The sequence below is a fragment of the Mustela nigripes genome, chromosome 3, assembly GCF_022355385.1.
Source record: "Mustela nigripes isolate SB6536 chromosome 3, MUSNIG.SB6536, whole genome shotgun sequence".
Lineage (NCBI taxonomy): Eukaryota > Metazoa > Chordata > Mammalia > Carnivora > Mustelidae > Mustela > Mustela nigripes.
The window spans coordinates 134,819,124-134,843,526 of record NC_081559.1 but is presented as its reverse complement, the minus strand read 5'-3'; the positions used below and the strand labels follow the sequence as shown (position 1 = coordinate 134,843,526).

The 24,403-nt window shown below is 40.0% G+C and overlaps 1 protein-coding gene across 6 annotated transcripts in view; it reads right to left on the bottom strand.

Annotated features, from left to right (window-relative positions):
• The window catches only part of SULF1 (sulfatase 1), a 174,280-nt gene that overhangs the window by 83,591 nt on the left and 66,286 nt on the right, over positions 1-24,403 (bottom strand). Inside the window, exon 1 of one of the 6 annotated variants that reach the window (XM_059394689.1) lies at positions 1,043-1,061. The exons of the other annotated variants lie outside the window; for them this stretch is intronic. The gene's annotated coding sequence lies outside the window, so the exon portion shown is untranslated. Of the gene's footprint in view, positions 1-1,042; positions 1,062-24,403 lie in introns of those variants that run through there. 6 annotated transcript variants of the gene reach the window in all.

Sequence of the window (24,403 nt, the reverse complement as noted above, 5' to 3'; positions counted from 1 at the left end):
TGAGAAAACTGATATGAGCAAGAAAGACAGGAGAAGGAAAGAAGGAAGTCAAACAATGGCTGTCTCCCACAAAACAGCATCAGGCTAAACTGTGATGTGCAGAAATTTCTTAGAAGCTCGGTCCTCTAAGTAGCAAGAGTCTGCTCCCCTCTCAAAGCCTGCAAGGGTGAGTGAAGAGAGCGAGCAGGAGTCTCTTGGATCCGCTCTAGTCATAACCCAGCCTCTGCTGACGGTAGCGACCCGGAAAGTTCAGGCAGACTCCCGGCGTCGTGCAAACAGCAGCACTGGGAGTTTAAATAATCAGCCCCACACGAAACTGAAATGTCTTCACAATTAAGATGCTGATAACATTCCCTGGAACCCGACCAACTTTACTGCTTATTCTTTTCTTTATCTTATTTACTTTGTCTCTTCCTTTAGGAAAAAGAAAATTAGCCTTAATGGTACCTTGAGTAAACGACACTGAACTACAATGAAAAGGGTTTCCTAATGAAGAAAGGGGAGAGCCAAGTTGATACTTTCCTTTTTTCCTATGTGACCTTCCTTGGAGAGTTATAGGTGCATAAGAAGCCTACAGATTTTGCTTTTTTTGTTTGTTTGTTTGTTTGTTTTTGCCATAGTTTATTATCGATTCAGGGAGTACATATGTAAACGAGGAGAAATTAAGTAGTGCAGAAACCTGGACATTCAGACAGGTCTGACCAGCAGGAACATGCTATCTTTACCTCATCTCCCTTCACTAAAACACAAAACACACCACTCTGGAAAACCTGCCCACAGACAATTCATTATTCAAAAAAATGACCTTTTAAAACCTGTCATCCTCTCACTGCCTGGTTTCCAGCTCCAGAAGGGAAAGAAGTAAAGAAGAAGAAGAAAAAAATTGACAGACAAATACAGAACTTGACTAAGGAGACAAGAATGCAATATTTAAATCAGATACTTTGTATCTGTTCTCTAAGAACAAGTGTTCTTAGAGACTAACAATTTGTCCTGAGAAAGAGCAGAAAATGGGAGAAACGGTAAAGGGGGTTTTTCTCACACGCGGCACGTGAGCTCGAGGAACGGTGTTGTATTCATGAATCAGGACCACAATACAAGTCGCCTTCTCTTCAAGCCCTAAAATGAAAACACCAATGGTAGCTATAGCCAGTTAATGTGGAAAGTTTGTAGGGCTTTGTTTAGGGCAGTCATGCCAAACTATAAATGTGACATTAAAAGTTTCAAGTCACATATAAAAGGAAAAAAAAAAAAAAAACCAGACCAGGGAGACTTCAAGCCAACGGGATGGAAAAGTCTAGCTCACACATGCTCGGTGAGCAACACTCCACAAGAAATCAAGACCCTTGTTGCCTTGGCAGCTAGACGCTTTGTCGACTGCAGTGGTTCTCAAGGTGTCTCCTAGGACTTTGGGGGAGTCCCTGAGACTCTTTCTAGGGAGAGTCCACAAGATCAACACTGTTTTGATAAGAATACTGACACATTCGCTTTTTTCACTTTGTGGACTGATGGGTAAAATAGTTTTTGTCTGAATAAAGGGAGGGTCACATACAGTTAAAGAAAAAAAAAAGCCAGTTTCTTTCAAGGTGAAACCGTAAAATGACTAATTGTATTAAATCCTGACCCTTGAACACACATCTTTTCTTTTTAATTTTGTTTTATGAGCCAGGAGGTACATGTGGAGCTCTTTGTTGCCTCTGGAGGTGTGAGGATAGTCGAGGAACAGCACTTGTGTGATTGAGTGACAGGTTACTCGGGATACTGCTTTTGGCTCATGGAACACTATTTGTACTTGAACGGATTACTTGGACTTGGATATTTGGCAGACATTTCTTAAGGAATAAATGAAATGAGACTGTCATTTCAAGGAAAACAGCTGACAATATTTGTTGTATTTGTTGCCAATGATAGAAATCTAGCTTCCAAGCTAAACTCAGAATTTTGGAAAACTTGGATCTGCTGCCATGAACTTGACAGCTTCTCAATATGTAAAGCCTTTCAATGACATTGATGTTGATATTAACAAATGTTATTTTTTGGTATTAAAAAATGAAATGTGTCAAATTTAGCATGTTTGCATAATTCCGTGCACCAATATTTCTCAAATGACCAAGTAAAATGCTATGGAATCACACATCAGCAAAAAAGTTTCAAAGTGCAAGATGACCATTGGATTTTAATGTAACAGAGTAGGAAAGCTTATTGATGGGGTTTCAGATTACTTATGACAACTAATCTTTAAGAAGTCACCACTTGTCAAGTTTTGGCATAGTATCAAAGGAGATCTACAAGTGTCTGAAAAAGTCATTAAAATACTTTTCCTTTTCCAACTACTTATCCATGTGAGGCTGTGTTTTATTACTTTATTTCAACCAAAACAATATATTTCAACAGATGAAATCCAGAAGTAGATATAAGAATCTAGCTCTCTTTTCTTCAGATAAATATGTGTAAAAATGTAAAATAGTGTTGAGGCGCCTGGGTGGCTCAGTCAGTTAAGCGTCTGCCTTCAGCTCAGGTCATGATCCTGGGTCTTGGGACTGAGCCCCACATCAGGCTCCCTTTTCACCGGGAAGCCTGCTTCTCTCTCTCCCACTCCCCCTGCTTGTGCTCCTGCTCTCACCATCTCTCTTTCTCTGTCAAATAAATAAATAAAATCTTAAAAAAAAAGATTTTATTTATTTGAGAGAGAGAGAGAGAGAATACAAACGGGGAGAAAGGCAGAAGGACAAGCAGATGCCCCCCACTGAGCAGGGAGCCCCAAGCAGGACTCAGTCCCAGCAGCCTAATACCATGACCTGAGCTGAAGTCAGATGCTTGACCATTTGAGCTACCCAGGCTCCCTGCTCTGTTGTAATTTCTAATTATCAGTAGATATAAGCTACATAAAAAAAAAGCTCTTGAGGATCTTCAATAAATTTTAATAATATAAAAGGATCTTGAGCCCCAAAGCTTTGAGAATTGCTGACCTAGCATATACCCAGCACCATAGTTAAGCCCAGATTTTTACTTCTAAGGCTGCAGATCTGGCCCCATTCACAAACGTATTCACCGTTTTGTCCCTTAAAGCCCTGAAACTGTCCTAAGTTCTAAATGTCTAGTATACAAAGAGGTTGTTGATGAATGATGACACCTTGTGATTTGTTGGTTTGTTTGCTTTTTAATCTGAGGATGACATAGAATTTTACAAATGCATGCCCATGCTACAAAGTATGTTAGAGACAGGATCAGAACAACCCACTTAGCACAGAAATAAACCTCTCAGGGATGGGGCAAAGCAATTATTTCTAGTACAAAGCAATGCCACCCCATAGTTAAGGCAGAGAAAAAAAAGGGACACCATAAGCAATCAAATCAGTAGGAGAGTTTAAGCCAGCGTTATACAATTCTTCAAAGCTGAATTTAGCAAGAACACACTTAGTTTATCCAAGGAGTGAATTAAAATAGGATTATGCCAGCAAGAAGCTGGTATCAACATCCGGCCCCCTTTGCCAATGGCCAGTCTACATACTCACATTTCTAAGGGTCTACGGAAACCAAGAAGGAGCTAATTTTTTCTTTTAAAAACCCCATAGCTGGCAAAGTTCATCTACCATTAATCCCCAGAAAGCATATTTCCTGATCTAATTTATTACAACTCTAAGCAAAGGCGATAGACAACAGTCTTCTTCTGGTGCAGTAACATTTTTTACCCTGTAATAATAAATTTCTTCCAACAACTAGAGACAGCTGAAAGCGTTCATCTCTGACCTGGAGCACCTTTGGGGAAATACCGGGCTAAATGAAGAACTCCTCCTCCAACAATATTTGCTTTCCTTCCCTTTCTCCCTTACTACAATTTCTCCTGCCAACACATGAATCCTGAAATTGAAAGGAATCTTGAAAATTCATCTATTCACCAAACTGTTATCATTGGTTGTCCCGGGGTATGGTGAGGGAGAGGACCAGATTTTTTTTTTAATTCATTCATGTCTATATTGGATATTTTTCCTCCCAATGGCCTGTTGCATTATAAAGATAGAGATAAATAAATGCAGGATTTCTACATTTGCCCTCTGTCTTCTCAGGGAGGAAGAGGATAGATAGGTAAGCACGAAGTGAGAGGCGGTAACAAGAAATGTACTTTGGAGACTCAGCCCCACAGAGATAGCAACTAAAATCACACAAAAGTGATTTTTACACCAAGGGCATTTTTAGAATGCCAGAAGTCCAAGACGAAGATTTGTTCAGCTTCTTTCAAGTAGGAATTAGCAAAACAAAGGAAAACAAAGTGATCTAAAAATTATGAAAAGAACCAAAGGGATCTGATATTCTTTTTTTTTTTTTTTTAAGATTATTTATTTGACAGAGAGGGAGAGAGAGAGATCACAAGCAGGCAGAGAGGCAAGCAGAGAGAGTGGCAAGCAGGCTTCCTGCTGAGCAGAGAGCCCGATGTGGGGTTCGATCCCAGGACCCTGAGATCATGACCTGAGCTGAAGGCAGAGGCCAAGCCAGTGAAGCCACCCAGGCGCCCCAAGGATCTGATGTTCTTGAAGCAGACACTGCAAAGTGTCTGAAGGGTCTAATAACGGTCATTAGTTGCTGGGGGTGGGGGGCAGTGAGAACAGTGGACCAAGAGAGGCAGGGGAAAAAAAAAAAATTGGAGAATCTTGCAATAAAGTTTTTTCAAGGCTCCAACACGGAAGTGACCCGGATCATATCTAACATTTCATTGGCTGTCATTGTCACACAACTCCATCCAGTTGCAAGGGGCTGAAAATCTGGGGGAGCAGAGGAAGTGTTTGCTGAGCACTACTGTCTATGCCACAAGCGTCAGGTTTCATCAGCACCTTATTTATTTACTTTGTTTTCTCTCTCCAGACACACACACAGGTGTGTACACACAAGTACTGAAAATATGTATTTAAATACATTTGGACATGTATTTCAATTAATGAAGAAACATAGTCTGGGTAAGGTAAAGTTCAACCATTCCTAGGTGCTAAAAATGTACTTTTAACAGATTTATAGATTCCTGGGGGGAACATGTTTCATTTTAGTTTCTTTCCCTGATGTACAGAATCTGCTACAATACGAATTTAAAGTTCCACAATTCTTGTAATACATTTAGTTGAAGAAAATATTTATTTATTGGTCAGAAGGAGAGAGAGAGAGAGCACACAAGCAGGGGGAGCAGGAGACAGAAAGAGAAGCAGGCTCCCCTCTGAGCAAGGAGCCTGATGCAGGACTCGATCCCAGGACTCTGGGATCATGACCTGAACCAAAGGCAGATGCTTAATAGACTGCGCCACCCAGGTGTCCCCCACAAAATATATATTTTAAAGGTATTATTTACTTGTTTATTTGACAGAGAGAGCACAAGCAGGGGATGGGGAGAGGGAGAAACAGGCTTCCTGCTGAGCAGGGAGCCCAGTGTGGGGCTTGATCCCAGGACCCCAGGATCATGACCTGAGCTGAAGGCAGACGCTTAAGAGACTGAGCCACCCAGGTGCCCTTGAAGAAAATACCTTTTTAAAAATAAATTAGATGCTATGTTTATATTCAAAAGTGTTTCTCCAAATATTTTCTTGTAGTTAAAATCTATGTGAGGAGGGATGCCTGGGTGGTTCAGTTGATGAAGTGTCTGCCTCTGGTTCAGGTCATGATTCCAGGGTCCTGGGATCAAGTCCTGCATTGGGGTCCTCCTTACCTACTTAGCCTGCTTCTCCCTCTGCCTGCTGCTCCCTCTGCTTGTGTGCTCTCTCTCTCTCTGACAAATAAATAAGTAAAATCTTCAAAAAAATCTGTGCGAGGGGCGCCTGTGTGGCTCAGTGGGTTAAAGCCTCTGCCTTCAGCTCAGGTCATGGTCTTAGGGTCCTGGGATCAAGCCCCATATCGGGCTCTCTGCTCAGCAGGGAGCCTGCTTCCTCCTCTCTCTCTGCCTGCCTCTCTACTTGCAATCTCTGTCTATCAAATAAATAAATAAAATCTTAAAAAAAAATCTGTGTGAGGAAAGAGGAACACCTGACTTTACAATATTAATTAAGCCACAGTCAAAAGAGTTCCACTGGCCTACTTTCTATGCCATCAAGATCACCACCAATATAATGCTCGTTCACATTTTCTAAGAGTTTCACTACAGCAGATTAGAGTTACAAGTTCCTTCTGAGGGATTCTGCTGGCCTCACACAGAGTGATGACCAAGAAAGGGAGTCTGCGAAACAGAGTGTGAAAGATGAATGTGCATTTCAAAACAATGTTAGTTCCTAAAGACTTAGGGGCAAATATGGAGAGTGACTCTCCCTCCCCCTCAGCCCTCTTCCCCCACACACCAAATATATTACTTACAGGACAACCTCTTAAAAACCAGACATTCATATTTAAGTCAACTCCTTTGCTCAGAGACATTTTCAAGGAATCTATAAATTCACATTAATTCACGTATTGATATTTCAAAAGCTCCTTCACAATTTGTACTGGGAAATACTATTTTGAGAATTCTTTGTATTACTGGCTCAAGATACAATTCCAAGTCCTTTTTTTTCATTAACTAATATATTTGAATCTGCAAAATATCTTCTTTTGTACATTTTATTTATTTTTCTTTCTTTTTTTCTAAAAATTTTATTTTATTTTTCTTCAGTGTTCCAAAATTCATGGTTTATGCACCACACCCAGTGCTCCATGCAGTGTGTGCCCTCCCCAATACCCACCACCAGGCTCACCCAGGCCCCCCAGGCCCCTCCCTTCCAAAACCCTCCGTTTGTTTCTCAGACTCCACAGTCTTTCATGGTTTGTCTCCCCCTCCGATTTCCCCCAACTCACTTCTCTTCTCCATCTCTCCGTGCCCTCCATGTTGTTTTTTATTCCACGTTTTTTAATGACAAAATCATCTTCAACAAGTGCTTTATATGTCCCTAAATCCTCATGTGAGCCTTAGATTGTCCTTTAGTTGTACACTCACCTCCGAACACTAACAACCACAGCTATGTATTTATCAAGTAAAAAGAGCAACTACACTTAAGTTTCAGGTGAAACTCAGGCCTGCGATCGTGGAAAATACTATTACAGGGGAACACACTGAGTAACTAATCGGCCTATCTTGGAAAAGTAATTTAGTAACCTTAGCCATAATGCATGCATAAAGCATATAATGAATGCACATTGTCTGCCTTTGTTGACGTCCATCAGATACATGGCATTCTTGTCCACTCAGATTCATCTACCTACCCTCAACTCATTATCTGGACCTAGGGATATTTATCAAGGTCTTCAGATTGATCAGCACGTGAAGAGACACAGCGGAAGAAATAAATTCACTAACATTTACTGATTCAAATGATGCTGCTTGCACCAAAAGCCCTGTAGGAAAGTGAAACTTAAAATAGGCCTTCTGTCTTAGTTTATTGTCTGGACAGAAGCTGAGAAAAATCGTAGCTAATAAAAACCCATGTTTGGCTCTCTTGTTACACAAGAGTAAACTTTATGATGTTTTTAAGCTGAAGAATTTCTAGAATGAAAATTTTGAGTCATATTATCACCTGAAACTATTAATTGTCATATTTGTAAGGTACTTGTCCTGCTAAGGCCGAAATTAAGATCTCTGTCTGTGAATGTTTGAGGCAAATTTATGTTATTTTCACTAGAGGTTCTCTATAAATAGATGTTTACAGTTGGACAAGTCCTAGATTTCATCTAAATCACAAACACTCGATGGAGTGCCGCATCCAGAATTTACTTTCTCACTAACTAGTCTACTTTGTTTTAAACCTTCATTTCTCAGCACACACAAGAACAGTACTTGTCACACAAAGAAGCTGATATAATTAAACCAGATGATGTGCCCCACAAGTAAAATTGGCCATTCATGAAAGCTGGTCACCAGAGGCCATTTCAAACAATGCATATTTCAGAGTAATCTAAAGTAATCCCTTCTCTCTACTGATTGGGTTTCCACGAAGTCTTAAGCACATGTGTGCTGCGAAAAGGAGGCTTATTAAAACCTGATGTGATATTAGAGATTATAATGCAACAGGGTTGGGTTGATTTTCATATCTGAGTCTTCAAAAAGAAAGCAATTTTCAATGATATGTGTAAGCTTACTCAAAACATTCTTCATGCAAAGGTAGATGGCGTTTACTTATTAATTAAGAGAAAAAATAAAGAATGGTCCCTGCTAACTGAATGGGGTTTATATTTATATATAAAATTGGCATATGCAAGTGGAGGAGAATATAGAAATTAAGAAACAGGACAGAGGAGCAGAGAGGAAGGGAAGGAAAAATAAAACAAGGTGAAATCAAAGTGGGAGCCAAACCAAAAGAGACTCTTAATCATAGGAAAAGAACTGAGGGTTGTTGGAGGGGAGGGGGTCATGGGGCCACTGGGAGATGGGCATTAAGGGCACGTGATGTGATGAACAGTGGGTGTTATACACAACTGATGAATCACTGAACTCTACTTCTGAAACTAATAATATACTATATGTTACTTAATTGCATGTAAATAAAATAACACAAAATCTAAAATGAAAGTGGAAGAGACACTAGAAAATAGTTTTCACTGATGGACAGATAGGCAAAGCACAGCAAATATTTGCAACTATGCATAATGAGGAGCTTGGATTATTTAGAAAATTTTTTGCAAAGTTGTGAATCTCTAGTCCATCATTCTTCTGGCTCACCATGGTGAAACATGATCAAAATGGGTCCTAGAACAGCATAGGACAACTTAAAAATATTAGCGATTGTTGTTTGTAGAACTGGATTGTTAAAATTACTGAGTAAGTGCCCATAGTTTACCAAAACCTCCAGAATTCAAGGCTCTCTGGGGATTTTACTAGTTTTTTCCTGATCCATTTTTTATTTTCTAATTGTGCAGTTGACTCTTGAACAACATGGGTATGAACCTCATGGGTCCACTTATACATGGATTTTTAAAAAATAAATACAGCACCATAAATGTATTTTCTCTTCCTTATGATTTTCTTAACACCATTTTCTTTACTCTAGCCTACTTTACTGCAAGAATACAGTGTATAATACATATAACCTAAAACATATGTGTTAATCGACTACATTATCAGTAAGACTTCTGGTCAACAGTAGGCTATTAGTAGTTAAGCTTTTGAGGAGTCAAAAGTTATACTCAGATTTTTGACTATGTAGGAAGACATCGGCTCCAACTCCTGTGTTGTTCAAGGGTTAACTGTATTTAGTTTCAATCAAGGATGAAAATATAAAGGATTAGTTTTTTTTTTTTTTTAAAGATTTTACTTATGTATTTGAGAGGGAGAGAATGAGAGAGAGAGAGAGAACGAGTATGAGAGGGGGAAGGTCAGAGGGAGAAGTAGAGTGTGGTGTGCTGAGCAGGAAGCCTCATGTGGGACTCGATCCCGGGACTCCAGGATCATGACCTGAGCCAAAGGCAGTTGCCTAACCAACTGAGCCATTTCAGGATCTTCTGCACACAGCTCTAGATCTTTGCAAAGGACATAATAGAAAACATGTAAATGATCATGAACTGGTTTATGAAATTAGCAAAACCCAGCACCCTGACACACAGAAAATGTGCTATTCCTCATTGGAACACTGCTTCACACACCTGATTGTATATGAGAGAGGAGGTCAGCAGCAGTGCTAAACGGAGTTAATGTGCAGGACAAAATCTAGAGAACACATAAAAATCTCTTAGTTTGAGGGTTATAGACTGAATGTTTGTGTACTCCCTTCAAATGCATACGTTGAAATCCTAGCCCCTAATGTGGTGATATCAGGAGGTGGGGCCTTTGGGAATTACTTAGGTCATGAGAAAACCCTCACATGGGCTTGGTATCCTCATAAAAGGGATCCCAGAGCGTTCTCCCACCCCCTTCCATGTGAGGACAGAGAAGATGACTATCTGTGAACCAGAATGCAGGCTCTCACCAGACAGAGAATTGTGAAAATAATTCCAGAATTGTGAAAAATAAACGTTTGTCATTTAAACCCCCAAGAGTATGTTATTTTTGTTAAAGCAGCTCAGATGGACTAAGACAAAGAGATCTTAAAGCTTACCTAGATTAACTTCTAACTAATGAATAAAACCTCCCTAGAGCATCAATGAAAACATGCCCATCTGGGTAACACAGAACTCACTAGGCCATCTGTGTGGTTTAGGGCAGCTTCTAAGCTTAGAAAATTCTCCCTTTTATTGAACAAAATCCTGTCCTCCTCTCTTCTAAATGTTTATTTATGTTCCAATCTACTGAGCCCCACAAAATAATTCTATATACTTCTCTATAACAAATGTTTTAATATTTGAAGTTGGTTTCCATCTGACTTCTAAATCTTCTCCTCTTAAAAAAACATATTTGTGTAGTGGAGAGAGATGGGAGAGCAGTGGAAGGGGTTATTTTTGAATTTGGCCATTTCTTGGCTAAGAACTGGATCAAGAGATCCCATACAGTTGTAACTGTACAAATTAGAAGCCAGCATACTCAATGCCTTTCTGGATCAAAGGAATTTTGACTGCCAGACTACTAACCAATGCTTTCCAAATTCACTAAGGAAAATTTCCTTAGTACTACTACTTTTGTGCTTGGACTAAATTCAACTTGGAAATCTTCCAAAATTTACATAATCAACTTGTTAATCAGTTTTATTGGGGAATAAAGTCAGACAAGAAAGATGAAGATCCAGGCTAAGAGTTATAATCCAAGTGCTGGATTTTTTTCATCCCTTGAAAATTTAGTCATTAATTTCTCTCTAGATTTTGAAGATGCATTCCTTCTCAGAAACATTTTCCTTAGGGGAACTCTCTTACATTGTTGGTGGGAATGCAAACTGGTGCAACCACTCTGGAAAACAGAACAGAGGGTCCTCAAAAAGTTGAAAATAGAACTACTCAACAATCCAGCAGTTGCACTACTAGGTATTTACCCAAAGGATACAGAAATATAGATTCAAAAGGGTACACGCACTCTGATGCTTATAGCAGCATTATTAACAATCACCAAACTATGGAAAGAGTCCTAGTGTCCATCAACTGGTGAATGGATAAAGAAGACAGGGTATATGTATATACAATAGAATATTACTCCGCCATTGAAAAGAATGAAATCTTGCCATTTGCAACAACATGGATGGAGCTAGAGTGTATTAGGCTAAGCAAAATAAACCAGTCAGAGAAAGACAAATATTGTATGATTTCACTCTTATGTGAAATTTAGGAAACAAACCAGATTAACATATGGAAAGGGAGAAAGAAGAGAGACGGAAGCAAACTATATAGACTCTTAATAATAGAGAACAAAATGAGGGTTGATGGAGGGAGGTGGGTCGGGGATGGGCTAAACGGGTCATGGGGATTAAGGAGGGTATGTTATGATGAGCACTGGGTGTTATATGTACATGATGAACCACTAACTTCTACTTCTGAAACCAACATTACACCATATGTTAACTAACTAGAATCTAAATAAAAATTTGAAAGAAAAAAAAAAACAAGAAACATCTTTTTTACCATACTTGGTTCCCAATTTCAGAACAGCTGGGTACTTTCAAAAAGTCATGCAAGAGAAGAGCCATTATTCTACCATCACACAAAGGCCCCAAGCTCAAGTAGTTAAATCACAAGGTAGAGCAGGGGTTCATAATAATCACCTGAAGGGCTTGCTAATTGCTCCAGCATTCCCAATTCAGGGATGGGGTCTACAAAATTGCATGTTTGAGAAGTTCCTAGTGATGCTGATATGGATAGTACTGGTCCAGGGTAAAGCAATCAACCCCATTACAACTAGCAACAAAAGAGGTACACAGAGCCAAGTCTGGGGAAGGTCTTTCAAGTCCTCTCCAGGTTTTGCACTGACTAAGGCAGCTGAGCATTCACCAGCCAGGGCTACTGATATTGCCAATTATTTCATAGCTGATAGGACTCTTCAAAAAATAATAATAATAATAATTAATTAATTATAGATGGGAGTAAAGAGGGAGGAGAATTGGAAGGGAGAGGGGGAGAATCTCAAGCAGACTCCGTACCAGAGCAGAGCCCAACTCAGGGCTCGATCCCATGACCCTGAGATCATGACCTGAGCTGAAACCCAGAGCTGAACACTCTACCAAGCCATCCAGGCTCTGCACCCCCAACTCCACCATAAGACTCTTTTGTAAGATCACCTTTTGTGGAGTTTTGGAGAAGGCAAATGTTCTACATATTCAGACTTCCGTAGGCGTGGACAACAGAAAGAGTTTTCCACTGGAGAGAATGAAACTTCCCTCAGCAAATTACCAGAAGTGGCTTTCGAACGACCCTCTGATGTCCCTATCTATACATTCCCATTAACTGAAGAAGGTAGGTTCCACAAATCCTTGGCATATGGGAACTACTGGAGTCTGACAGTGACACGGCACAATGTTGAAGTTTGTTAGGTTTACTAACCAATTGTTACATACCAAGATAGGCGTACGACCACTCCATTTTATTTTAGATCTTTACATAGTTATTACTAGCTATTAAGGAGGCAGAGTGAGTTATTTGCTTTTGTTTTAATGAACCTCCTCCCACCCCCAACTCAGGTTTCCAATTATGTCCAGCTCTTTGCCAACAGGCAGTCTGGACCTCTCACCCCATCCATCTCCTCTTTTGAGGCACTGGCCGACAGGTAGAGATGCAGCAAAGTAATGAACTCTGAATTACACCGTGACCCCAAAGTAGACCCACCCACTGTAATGTGCACGGCACATCAGGTGTTCTGGGGACCCTAAGCTGAATTCTCCTTCCGACAAAAGGAAACTGGGAAGATAGGACAGAACTAACCGGGAGAGCAGAGCCAAGGGCAAGGGAGCAAACTTCCAAAAAACACTGAGTGTCTTCGTTCTCACAGCAGCATTTCTCAAGGAGATTCAGATGGAAACTCAGAAGGATTCTAGTCCCAGCTGAGAAGGGGCAAGAATTTTGGAGTTTGAGTCTTCCAGCTGTCTGACTTCAGGAAGAATATTCCGTCCCTAAACGCACAGCTGTGGGGACCAGAGCATGACTGAGAAGCGGTGCATCTTGAATCAGGGGCCTTTTCTCCTTCTTCCCTCCTCCCCTCACCCCTTCATGTGATTATCTACTGCTGCTTCATTCCTCAAACACTACTGACCCATGATCCCCCATGCCCAGCCCTGACCATTTCTTCACTTTCTTCTTTCCTTTTGCTCTCCCAAGTCTCCAAATTTCTTCCATTTCCTGCTGGTGGATCAGTCTTTCCCTTTTATCAAGAAGTAACAATTTCCACTAATATCAGTGGAACAGTGACCATGTATTAGACCTTTCATAGTCCTTGCTTCATTTTATCCCCACCACATCTCTATGAAGTAGGTACAACTCCTACTCATTATAATATAATATAATATAACATAACATATTATCTTATATACATAATATTATGTTGATTATTATATTATTATTATTTTTTAAATAAGGAAACTGAGATTCAGGCTAGTTAAGGAATCTCTCCAAGGTGGCTCAGTGAGGGACAGAAATGGAGCTACCCCACACCAGTCTTTGTTAACTATTCTGTGTGTGGATTTTTTTTTTTTTTTTTCTGAAGTGTCTTTTCACTTTAAAAGATCTTGTACGCTTGAAGAATTTTGAACTGGTGAAATTAACGGGGAGACTTTTTTAGGGCCAAAAATTGGGTGTGTTTCCAGGCACCTGAAGAATTTTGAACTGGTGAAATTAACGGGGAGACTTTTTTGGGGCAAAAAAATGCTCGTGTTTCCAGGCACCTGCCACTGAGACTTACAGTATCTATCCCAGGAGAACACAACAGGGCATCAGCATTGCGGCCACATACTACGTACAGGCCCCCTTTCACCTGACAAACAGAAGGGGACCCCTCAGCGCTCAGTAAAACAAAGAGCCGTTGCTGGGTGAGACAGTGGACTGGCGTGGCTGAACATGAATATTCAGGACCACAAGTCACAACTCCGTGAATTCGAGGGTCTCCTCTATTTGTATTTAGCATTGTGTAGTTGTGAGACAACTTGCAATGATTAATTAATCCTGGGTGCCGAGGCAGAAGGTGAAATAATTTGTGCACAGTCACGCCGTTGGTCATTCTCAGGCGGTGCGTGAGTCTTGGAGTGCTACGTTTTCCAGAGACAGAAAGAAGATCGGACTTGACTTTCTGCTTTTGTGCCTGTGATCCAAGAGATCCACCCCCCCCCCACCCCTCCATCCCTGAAATTTTCTAAAAGGAAGGGCAGGTGGCTGCCAGCTGTCCTTAATCCACACCCTCATGACATCATCCTCAATATCTCCAGTCGCTGGAAATTCCACCCACTGAGATCCCACACCCCCAGCGAGTCTTGTGCCCCAGCCCCAAGGAGGCCACAGGAGCCCTTCCTGAGGCCCGGCTTCCTGGCGCTGGGTGGAGGAAGCACAATCTAGTTCATATACTGCTCGTGGCTGCTGGTGACTGTTTCCTCTAGTGTAATTTTGATTGAGATTGTTCACAGTAATACCTCAATTATCTATCACAGTGGGGGTAGGGCGGGTCTCCAAATACGGGAATGTTCACGACACCTTACTTTAACTATTTCGAGGCAGAAACTTAAAAGAAACAAACACAATGGAACCATTCTAAGGTATACTCTCTTTGCTGGAAGAACTAAAACTCAGCGGCTTATCATGGAAGACAGGATATTTCTCCCCATGTTAGTTACATGGCGACTGCAGAAGGTAGTGGCTCAGCCTCGGTGTGGCTCTCTGAGTTTTCTTTTCAGGTCTCAGACTGAGGCAGTAGCTTCTGGGTGAGACGCACCATTCTCAGGATCCACACTAGGAGCCGGAGAGCTGGTAGAAATTTGGAATGCCGCTCAAAGCATCTGTTCGGACTTGGCGTCCGCACACCTGCTTATGCATCCTTGGCCAATGCAAGCCACATGAGGGCGCCCAGGCTGGGTGGGGACATGTTCTGCTCTCTGGACAAGTCCCACACCGTGGGCAGGGACGTTGAACTTTTGTCACTTCTCTGGTGGGGGATGGGTGGCGATAATTGGGGATTATGAGTTAATCTACCTCATACACTTTCAAAAATTAATTATATTTTCTAGCCTTCAAAGAATACTGGGAATGAGAGCACTCTTTTGTTTTGTTTTTATGGCTCTGGGTCATCAGCGTTAACAATTCAGACTTTCGCTCAGGGATATGAGGATATGAAAAGCTGTTTGACTAATACCTAAATGACATAGGACTGATACTGCTTGGAATTCCTTATGGATGCTTTTCACAGTATGGCTTTTGCCTCCTTTGCACATATCACTTCTAGTTACTGACTGTATGTGCCTCTCATAACTCCACTTTCTTTCCTCTCATCTGCCAGAAAGACGGCTTGTTGGACCTTGTTCGATCTGCGTTTAAAGTAAGAGTAAAGTACATGGGCGTCTCTTTCAAGGGCAGTATATTGGATTTCATGCATCGACGCTGTGACAAATGTTTGGATGTAGGTCCTTCATGGGGTTATTAGATTTCTCTTTGTTTTTGTCTGTTTGGTTGAGGGTGTGGGATAAATGAAGTTAGGGAAGAATGGACTTTGGATAAAGTTCCACAGGAGAATCCCTGCTTTGCCATTTTCCATATTTAACAAGAATTCTTTTCTAGATAGTTAGTTGGCTAAGCATTACAACTACCTGCCACTTCTTGATCAATTCCATTTCATTTTACTCTTTAAAAAGATTTATTTATTTATTTGAGAGAAAGAGAGAGAGAAAGCATGAGCATGAGTGGGGGAGAGGCAGAGGGAGAGAATATCAAGCAGACTCTGTGTTGAGTGAGGAGCCCGATGTGGGGCTCAATCCCATAACCTATGAGATCACGACCTGAGCCGAAACCAAGTGTTGGAAGCTCAACCAACCCAGCCACCCAGCCCACCCATCATTTATTTTAATTGCATCCACATTATATTCAGAAATCTTTTGTAGAGCTGCTGATTAAGAGACTTAGTTATGCCCTACTGGAGATAATGGATGAATGAGAAAGGAGCCCTATCAAATGGATAGTTCCGTACAATGCTAGGTATAATTCTGTTCCAGAATGTGGGCACCTGTCCTCTTTCTAAAGGTAGAAAAGACAGGTAGGAAAGAACACTTCAAAAGGTTCCAGGACTCCTTAAAATGTGCATGCTATTTACTTTGGGTTTACGCTACCTTGAACATCACAGTGGAGTCTGAAGATCATCTTTTTGGATGAAAATAAACCCTTAAAAGCCATTTTTTTGACCATCAATATAGATGAAAGTCAAATGTTTCCAAGCTGGTTAGCAGATAAATATCTCTCAGCTAAAGGCAGTTATTCTCTGAAAGCCTGACCTTATGTTGATAATAATTGAACTGGGAATAAGATTTTTCATATGTTTAGGTGTTTTCTTATATCTCAGATCCCATTAGAAGATACATTTGTTCTTTTATGAATAAAATAACTCCTATGTTCACACTATCTCAGTTCAGGAAAGACTGTCATAAATCATCAAATTTGTTCTTCTCCAGAACTCAATAGGAAGGAAGAGCCAGGATTGCTACTTCTTCTCTAACGCAATGCTACCCCCCACAGGAGGTTCATAAGGCTGAAGCTGAAACTCATCCCACACTCAGGCCTTTGGATTCTGCAGCTGGTGGCTTTTCCCCCTAATACATCAATTCTTTTTCTCTCTCTTGCTATTTTGTGAATGATTCCCAACTTGATTATGCACGGACAAATATGTTAAAAATAGAAGGACCAAAGTAATGTGCAAACAGGCAAGGAAAAAAATGTATTTGTATGAGTTGTAAACTCCTTGTTGTTACTTTTTTCTACAACTCAGACAAACGGGTGTTTGTATTAAGTTTTGTTTATTGTTCTGCACAAACCCACTGATCTATGAAAATACAAAGAAGTAAGAACATCCCTAGTAATAGGAATAGAGTGAGCTAATGTGTTAGTGTTGCTTTCTAGTAATTTTAGCAATACTATTATGTTGATCAGAACAGTCATAATAGAATCATAGGCTTAAACATATGTGAAAAACAACTTTTTGGTAAAAATATGTTCATGAGATAACTTGGATTGAATATTTTTTTTCAAGATTTTATTTATTTATTTGAGAGAGAGAGAGCACAAGCAAGGGGGAAGGCAAAGAGAGAGGGAGAAGCAGCCTCCCTGCTGAGTAGGGAGACCAATGTGGGACTTGATCCCAGGACCCCAGATCATGACCTGAGCCAAAGGCAGACGCTTGACCGACTGAGCCACCCAGGCACCCCTTAAGGATTATTAACTTGAGGAGAATCTTTTTTTTTTTTTTAAAGATTTTATTTATTTATTTGACAGAGAGAGATCACAAGCAGGCAGAGAGACAGGCAGAGAAAGAGGAGGAAGCAGGCTCCCTGCTGAGCAGAGAGCCCGATGCGGGGCTCGATCCCAGGATCCTGAGATCATGACCTGAGCCAAAGGCAGCGGCTTAACCCACTGAGCCCCACTTGAGGAGAATCTTAAAAGATATGTCCATTTTAACATTTTGGCACTCCTTTCACAAACACATGGTAGGAAGCTGGACTGATTATACTGCTGAAAATGTTTTTGTAGTTGACATGAAACTTGATGAAATAAGAAAAGATTGTGTGGTAGGGAGTGAGCACCTTCTCGGGGGATGGCAGCTGGAAAACTGTAGTTTTCCAGGTGGGAGTCATAGGAAAGAGGACAGCAGGGTGGGACAGTTATTCCTGGAAGTTCGCCTCGTCTTGAGTCATTGCTTTGCCTGACTACGGGGATAAAGGAAGAGGTCAAAAAAACATTCCGTAGAATGATGACAAGGTACAACGTTGCTTTATTTTGTCTCTGATGGCAATGACCTGTTTTCCTTCATGCTCAACCTCCTATAAATTCTGTTACTGTGTGTTGAAAGGAAAAAAATACATTTTCACTTTTAACTGAAGTAAATAGTCCTAACTTATTTGGCAAGGACTTCTCATTGTCTATCTTATCATTCATTAGCTTTTTCTTTCATAACAAGATTCTGATTTTATTTGAGTGGCAACGTGCCTGGCTTTAGGTGACCTCACTTAGCTTCCCTTGCAGTTCTCTGTGCCCACATGACTGAATCATTTCCAATGAGGTATAATGAAAGGGTCGTGTGAGTCTTCTAGAAGGTTCCGTACAAGAGTGGGAGTGGCCATCTGTCACATAACATGGCTGGTGCTTCACTGGTCATCCTTGGACCACAAGGATTCTCGATAATGGAATGCTCTATGGTGGAGAAGAGAGAGAAAAGAAGCCTGGGTCCCTAGTGACTACTGTCCTAGCCCTGCCAGCCTGACTCTGAATTTCTTTTACTTGAAGGAATAAAACCTTTGTAGCTAAGGCACTACTTTGATTTCTACTATGTGTAGTCAAATTCCCAATGACATTGAACTAACGCCATTGTTTTTCTCATTCTATCACCATCCTAGATTTGAAATGTTAGGAAAACATGGCCTTTTAAATCAAACCAGAAGAATCTGGTTTATATTCAGAATAGATTAAAAAAAAACAACAACCCAACAACCTGTGGTTAATGAGCGATTTAAAGACACAAAGAACTACACAAATAAATGTGTAATTACAAAGTATGGTAAGTGCTATGAAATCCATAGGGGCAAGTGAGAACATGATATTCTCTCAGCAGGCATTAAGACCAAACTAATATTTAAGGCAGTGTAAGGTTTCTGGGTCAATTAAAGAATGTTAGAAATCTCTCATTAGCTATGAAAATGAAAAACAGAAATAGATTCCTCTATCTTTTGGTAATTTCCCAGGATTCAAGTGGATTTTATTGTAGTACAAATTGCTCTTTAGTTTCTTTAAAAAAAAAAAAAATAAGTTTTTTTATGTGGACAACATACCAGTACTACAGCTGAATCTTCTTTTCTTCTTTTTTTTCTAGTATGAATACTTTTATAGAACTGAAGGAAACTAAGTCACATATTTTGAAGATGAATCCATTGAGAATAGTGAATTTTAAGAAGGAAATTTCTTTTTTTTTTTAAGAAGGAAATTTCTGTAATCAATTAACTATTCCATCACATTGAAACACTGATAATTGAAATCTTAAAAAAGTTCTTTACATAGGGGAGCTTGCGTGGCTCAGTCAGTTAAGCATCTGTCTTCAGTTCAGGTCATGATCCCAGGGTCCTGGGATCAAGTCCCGCATTGGGCTCCCTGCTCAGCGGAGAGCCTGCTTCTCCTTTTCCCGCTGCCCTTCCCTTGCTTGTGCTCTCTCCCTCTCTCTCTCATGAATAAATAAAGTCTTAAAATTTTTTTTTCTTACATAAAAGGAGCTAGCATTATTTCTGCAGTTAGGTAGATGTGGCTGGTGACCCATTCAAGGGTTCATCCAGTCCAACATAACGCAGCCTGTATCCTTCGCGTCTGGGTACGTACCTGGGCTGTATTTCCAGACCAGACTATGCAAAACTTGATGATAACAAAAGCAAGTCCTCTGCAGGAATGTTGGGGTATATTTATTTATAAGAAAAACTTAATTATCTCTCTTCACCTACAGATCTTTTTCCCTTTTCCATCTTTACTCCTGCAAATAGGACTTTTGCTCTTAGTTGAAAATAGGAATTCTCCCTTTACTTGGGTAGCAAGGCTTTCCTGAAAAATTCAAACTCCTAAAACTAAAGGTCCCTATGTGTTAAAAGAAATTTTTTAAACTGTTTAAAAAAACTGGTGTCAATTATGTGTCAGTTACACCTCAAATTAGGATTTTGTAAATTCAGTAAATGACATCTACACTTGGACGGTGAGACTGATTCTATAACAATTACTAAAGGCTAATTCAAAGTTATCACTGATAACTAGCAAAGTTGAGAAGGGAAAAAAGTATGAATCCACAAACCAAAAGACTTATTCAATTTTATTTACGTTTAACTACCTTGAAATGGAAATTATTTGGTAAATTCAATTAGTCTAGCTCACGTTTCCCCAAACGGTTTCATGTCACGGCACACAAAGAAAATAGTAATACTGGTTATGAACAGCACACAAGTCTGCTCACGTCTCAGAGGGGCTCTCATGGTTCCAGACCTCCCGGTCATCCTGAGGTCGATAAGGTAAATGCCTTGACACCCCATTATAGATTTGTGATCCATTGCCAATGCAGAATGAAAGAAAAGGATGTTGTGATCTAGAAAGACAAACTGGATTATCAGGATTTTAATATCGATGTGGCTCTCTGCCCCAAAATGTTATATACAGATATTAAAAACAGAAGATTAAAAAAAAGGCCTAATTTCTATACTTGTAAGTATATACTGTATTTAGTAGTGTTTCTTAGAGTAATTTAAAAAAAAGTAATTTGATTTGACATGTAAGACGAATTACATAATCAATTAAATCTCCACCTCATAAAAACACAAAATCATAGAAGTCATAGGCTCATAAACTCAAGCTCATAGACTCATCCATCAGGAGTAGACTTCAGAAATCATTTTTTTTCCCCCTTGAAGAGAGGTGGGGTAGGGGAAGAGGGAGAGAGAGAATCTTTAGCAGACCCCATACCCAGTGTGGAGCCAGATGGGACCTGAAATCATGACCTGAACCGAAACCAAGAATCAGATGCTTAACTGACTAAGCCATCCAGAGACCCAACTTTAGAAATCATCTTGTGTGATTTCTTCTTCTTCTTCTTTTTTTTTTTTTTTTTAAGATTTTGTTTATTTATTTGATAGAGATCACAAGTAGGCAGAGAGGCAGGCAGAGAGAGAGGAAGGGACGCAGGCTCCCTGCCAAGCAGAGAGCCTGATGTGGGGCTTGATCCCAGGACTCTGGGATCATGACCTGGGCCAAAGGCAGAGGCTTTAACCCACTGACCCACCAAGGCACCTCATGACTTCTTTTAAAGTTGAGGAAACCGAGGCCTTGAGTGATTGATAGCACCATTTGTACGAAACTATACTGTACGAAGATTTCACATACGTTTTCTAGTTCAAATCTTCCAGTAGTTCCTGGTGGCACTGCTGTTTTCCCTATTTTTTCACAGGAGGATCCAGAATCGAGAGGCTCAATGGTTCACCCCAAACTGCTCTTTCTCAAAGTGCAGAAGGAAACCCACACCGTGTACCTTCCTACTCCAACGTGATCACATTTGAATTTACATTGCATCTGATGCAAAACTAACTGTAGCCAGTTTCCTTCTAGTTCCATAACTATTTTTGCCTAAATCAATTCTGTCTCAGGTTAAGGGACTTGCTGAAATGATGAGCTGCATTTGTATGATGAAGAAATGTCTTCTGACCCACCACACCCACATACCTAAAATTTGCGAAACTGTTTCCAACATTCTTTAGAGTGTGTGGAACTCCCTAGGTTTGAGAACAGTAACTCAAGAAATGTAAGTAACTCAAGAAGAATGAAAAAGTGAATGTTTTCAGTGATCTACAAGTTGGTGGATCCAACTTTAATCTTCCAAACATTTCCATCTTTATGCTTCTTCTTCTTCTTCTTTTTTAAAAAAATAAGTCTTATATCCTCTGCTCTGGAAATCAAACATCACTATTGAGCCATACATGCAACTACTCACAGGATTCACATGTTGTATCAAAATGGCTTGCTCTCCTCCCCAAAAAATATTTAGAAGGAAGAACTTTCTTCATAGGTTCTTCTCCCCTGGAGAACTTTGGGATCTCATGACACCCTGATTAAATAAGACATCTGGGGTTTCAAATACATGTTCAGGGATCTGTATGCTTACTTCAAAAATGCTGAGTGATTATCTTTTCTTTTTACTTTCTATTCCTTCTATTCATTCATCTGATTGAAAAGTGCCCTATAATTCTCTTTTCAGAGCCAAATCGCTTTATCTCCATCCTTCTAAGGTTAGTATATAATAGCGAATTCTCAAATAACGTTAAGGTAAACAAATGGTATGAAAAGTGAATGAATTTTCCTTAGTTCCACGGCCTCTGTTTTTCTGAGTAAAGACACAGATAAAGTTCAGTGATCTTTCACACAGCCCTGACAACACTGGGCAAGTGTAACTGGCATTGTATCCTCAGAGGAAATGTCAAGTCGTCCTTACCTAGGTTGAGGCTATTTGGGGTCTGCTCTGGTATCACAAATGGCAGCCACTTCAAGTTACTATGTTTTTCCATCATATTTCTGTAAAATGTAGATGCCGTTTCTAATGACATTGGATTGGGTTTGGTGGGAACAGACAGACCTGGAGATACCATCCTGTCTTCCCTGTAAATCTTGTCCTGTCCTTTCCACCCCTGACCCACCATTCTCTGTCTCCCTTTCCCAAAACACACACTTCTATTCTGTTTCTTCCCTCATCTCTTCCTGAATTCTCCTTTTTAGGAATCATTTAGCTGTACCATAAAGGAAGGGATATGAGCTTTTTAGGTTATAGATTTGTACTGAATGGTGGATTGTTTTTTTAGTCCAGGTTCATTCAGATTAGTTTAGAGTGATCCTAAAGGAGGTATTAATAAGCCTCTACTGATTTCATTAATGAAATGTTTGCCATCACCTATGTGACAAGTCCTGTGACAAAGAGTTACAAAGAGTTTCCCCCAGGAACTTGTGATTGGTCTTTCATTCGGGTTGTAACTGGCAAAAGGAGAAAGAAGGCAAAACAAATATGTTTCTAGAGAGGAGCTCTCAAATGGTTTCCTATAGCAGGAATGTACTCTCCTAAGGAAATCACCAAAAAAATGAGAAGGCAACCTACTGAATGGGAGAAAATGTTTGCAAACCATATATCCGATAAGGGGCTAATATCCAAAAAAATATAAGGAACTCATAAAAGTCAATAGAAAAACAACACATAATTCAATTAAAAAATTGGCAGAGGATCTGAGTAGACATTTTTAAAAAGAAGACATACCATGCGGAGAGAGGGGAACCCTCCTACACTGTTGGTGGGAATGCAAGCTGGTGCAGCCACTCTGGAAAACAGCATGGAGGTTCCTCAAAAAGTTGAAAATAGAGCTACCCTATGACCCAGCAATTGCACTGCTGGGTATTTACTTAAAGACACAAACGTAGTGATCCGAAGGGGCACATGCACCCAAATGTTTATAGCAGCAATGTCCACAACAGCCAAACTATGGAAAGAACCTAGATGTCCATCAACTGATGAATGGATAAAGAAGATGTGATATATATACACAATGGAATACTATGCAGCCATCAAAAGAAATGAAATCTTGCCATTTGCAATGATGTGAATGGAACTAGAGGGTATTATGCTCAGTGAAATAAGTCAGTCAAAGAATGACAACTATCATATGATCTCCCTGATATGAGGAAGTGGAGATGCAACGTGGGGAGTTTGGGGGGTAGGAAAAGAATAAATGAAACAAGATGGGATTGGGAGGAAGACAAAGCATAAGAGACTCTTACTGTCATAAAACAAACTGAGGGTGACTGGGGGGAGAGGGAGTAGGAAGAAGGTGGTGGGGTTATGGACATTGGCGAGGGTATGTGATATGGTGAGTGCTGTGAAGTGTGTAAACCTGGCGATTCACAGATCTGTACCCCTGGGGCTAATAATACATAATATGTTTATTTAAAAAAAAAAAAGAAGACATACTGATGGTCAACAGACCCATGAAAAGATGCTCAATAACATTAATCATCAAGGAAATGCAAATCAAAACCATAATGAAATATCACCTCACACCAATCAGAATTGCTAGTATCAGAAAGACAAGAAGTAAGTGTTGGTGAGGATGTGAAGAAAAGGGATCCATTGTGCACCATTGCTGGGAATGTAGGCTGGTGCATTCACTATGGAAAGCAGCATGGAAGTTCCTTAAAAAATTATAAATACAACTACCATGTGATCCAGCAACTCCACTTCTGGATATTTATTTAAAAAACCTGGAAACACTAATTTGAAAAGACATATGCATCCCCATGTTTATTGCAGCATTATTTACAATAGCCAAGATATGAAAACAACCTAAGTGTTCATTAATGGATGAATGGATAAAGAAAATGTTTATATATATGTATGTATATATACACACACACACACACGTATATATAGATAGATAAATGGATAGATAGATACACACACACACACATTGGCATACATAATGACATACTATTCAGACACAAAAAAGAATGAAATCTTGCCATTTGTGACAACATGGATGGAACTTGAGGGCATTATGCTAAGTGAAATAAGTCAGGCAGAAAGACAAATACTATTATATCCTCACTTATGTGTGGAATCTAAAAAAGCAAAACAAAACAGACAAAACACTCCCTCCCCCCGAAAATATAAAACAAGCTCACGGATACAGATAATAAATTGGTGGTTGCCAGAGAGGAGGTGCAAATGGTGGGAGAAATGGGTAAAGAAGGTCGAAAGGAACAAACTTCCACGTATAGAATAAATAAATCATGGGGATTTAATGCATAAAATAATGCCATA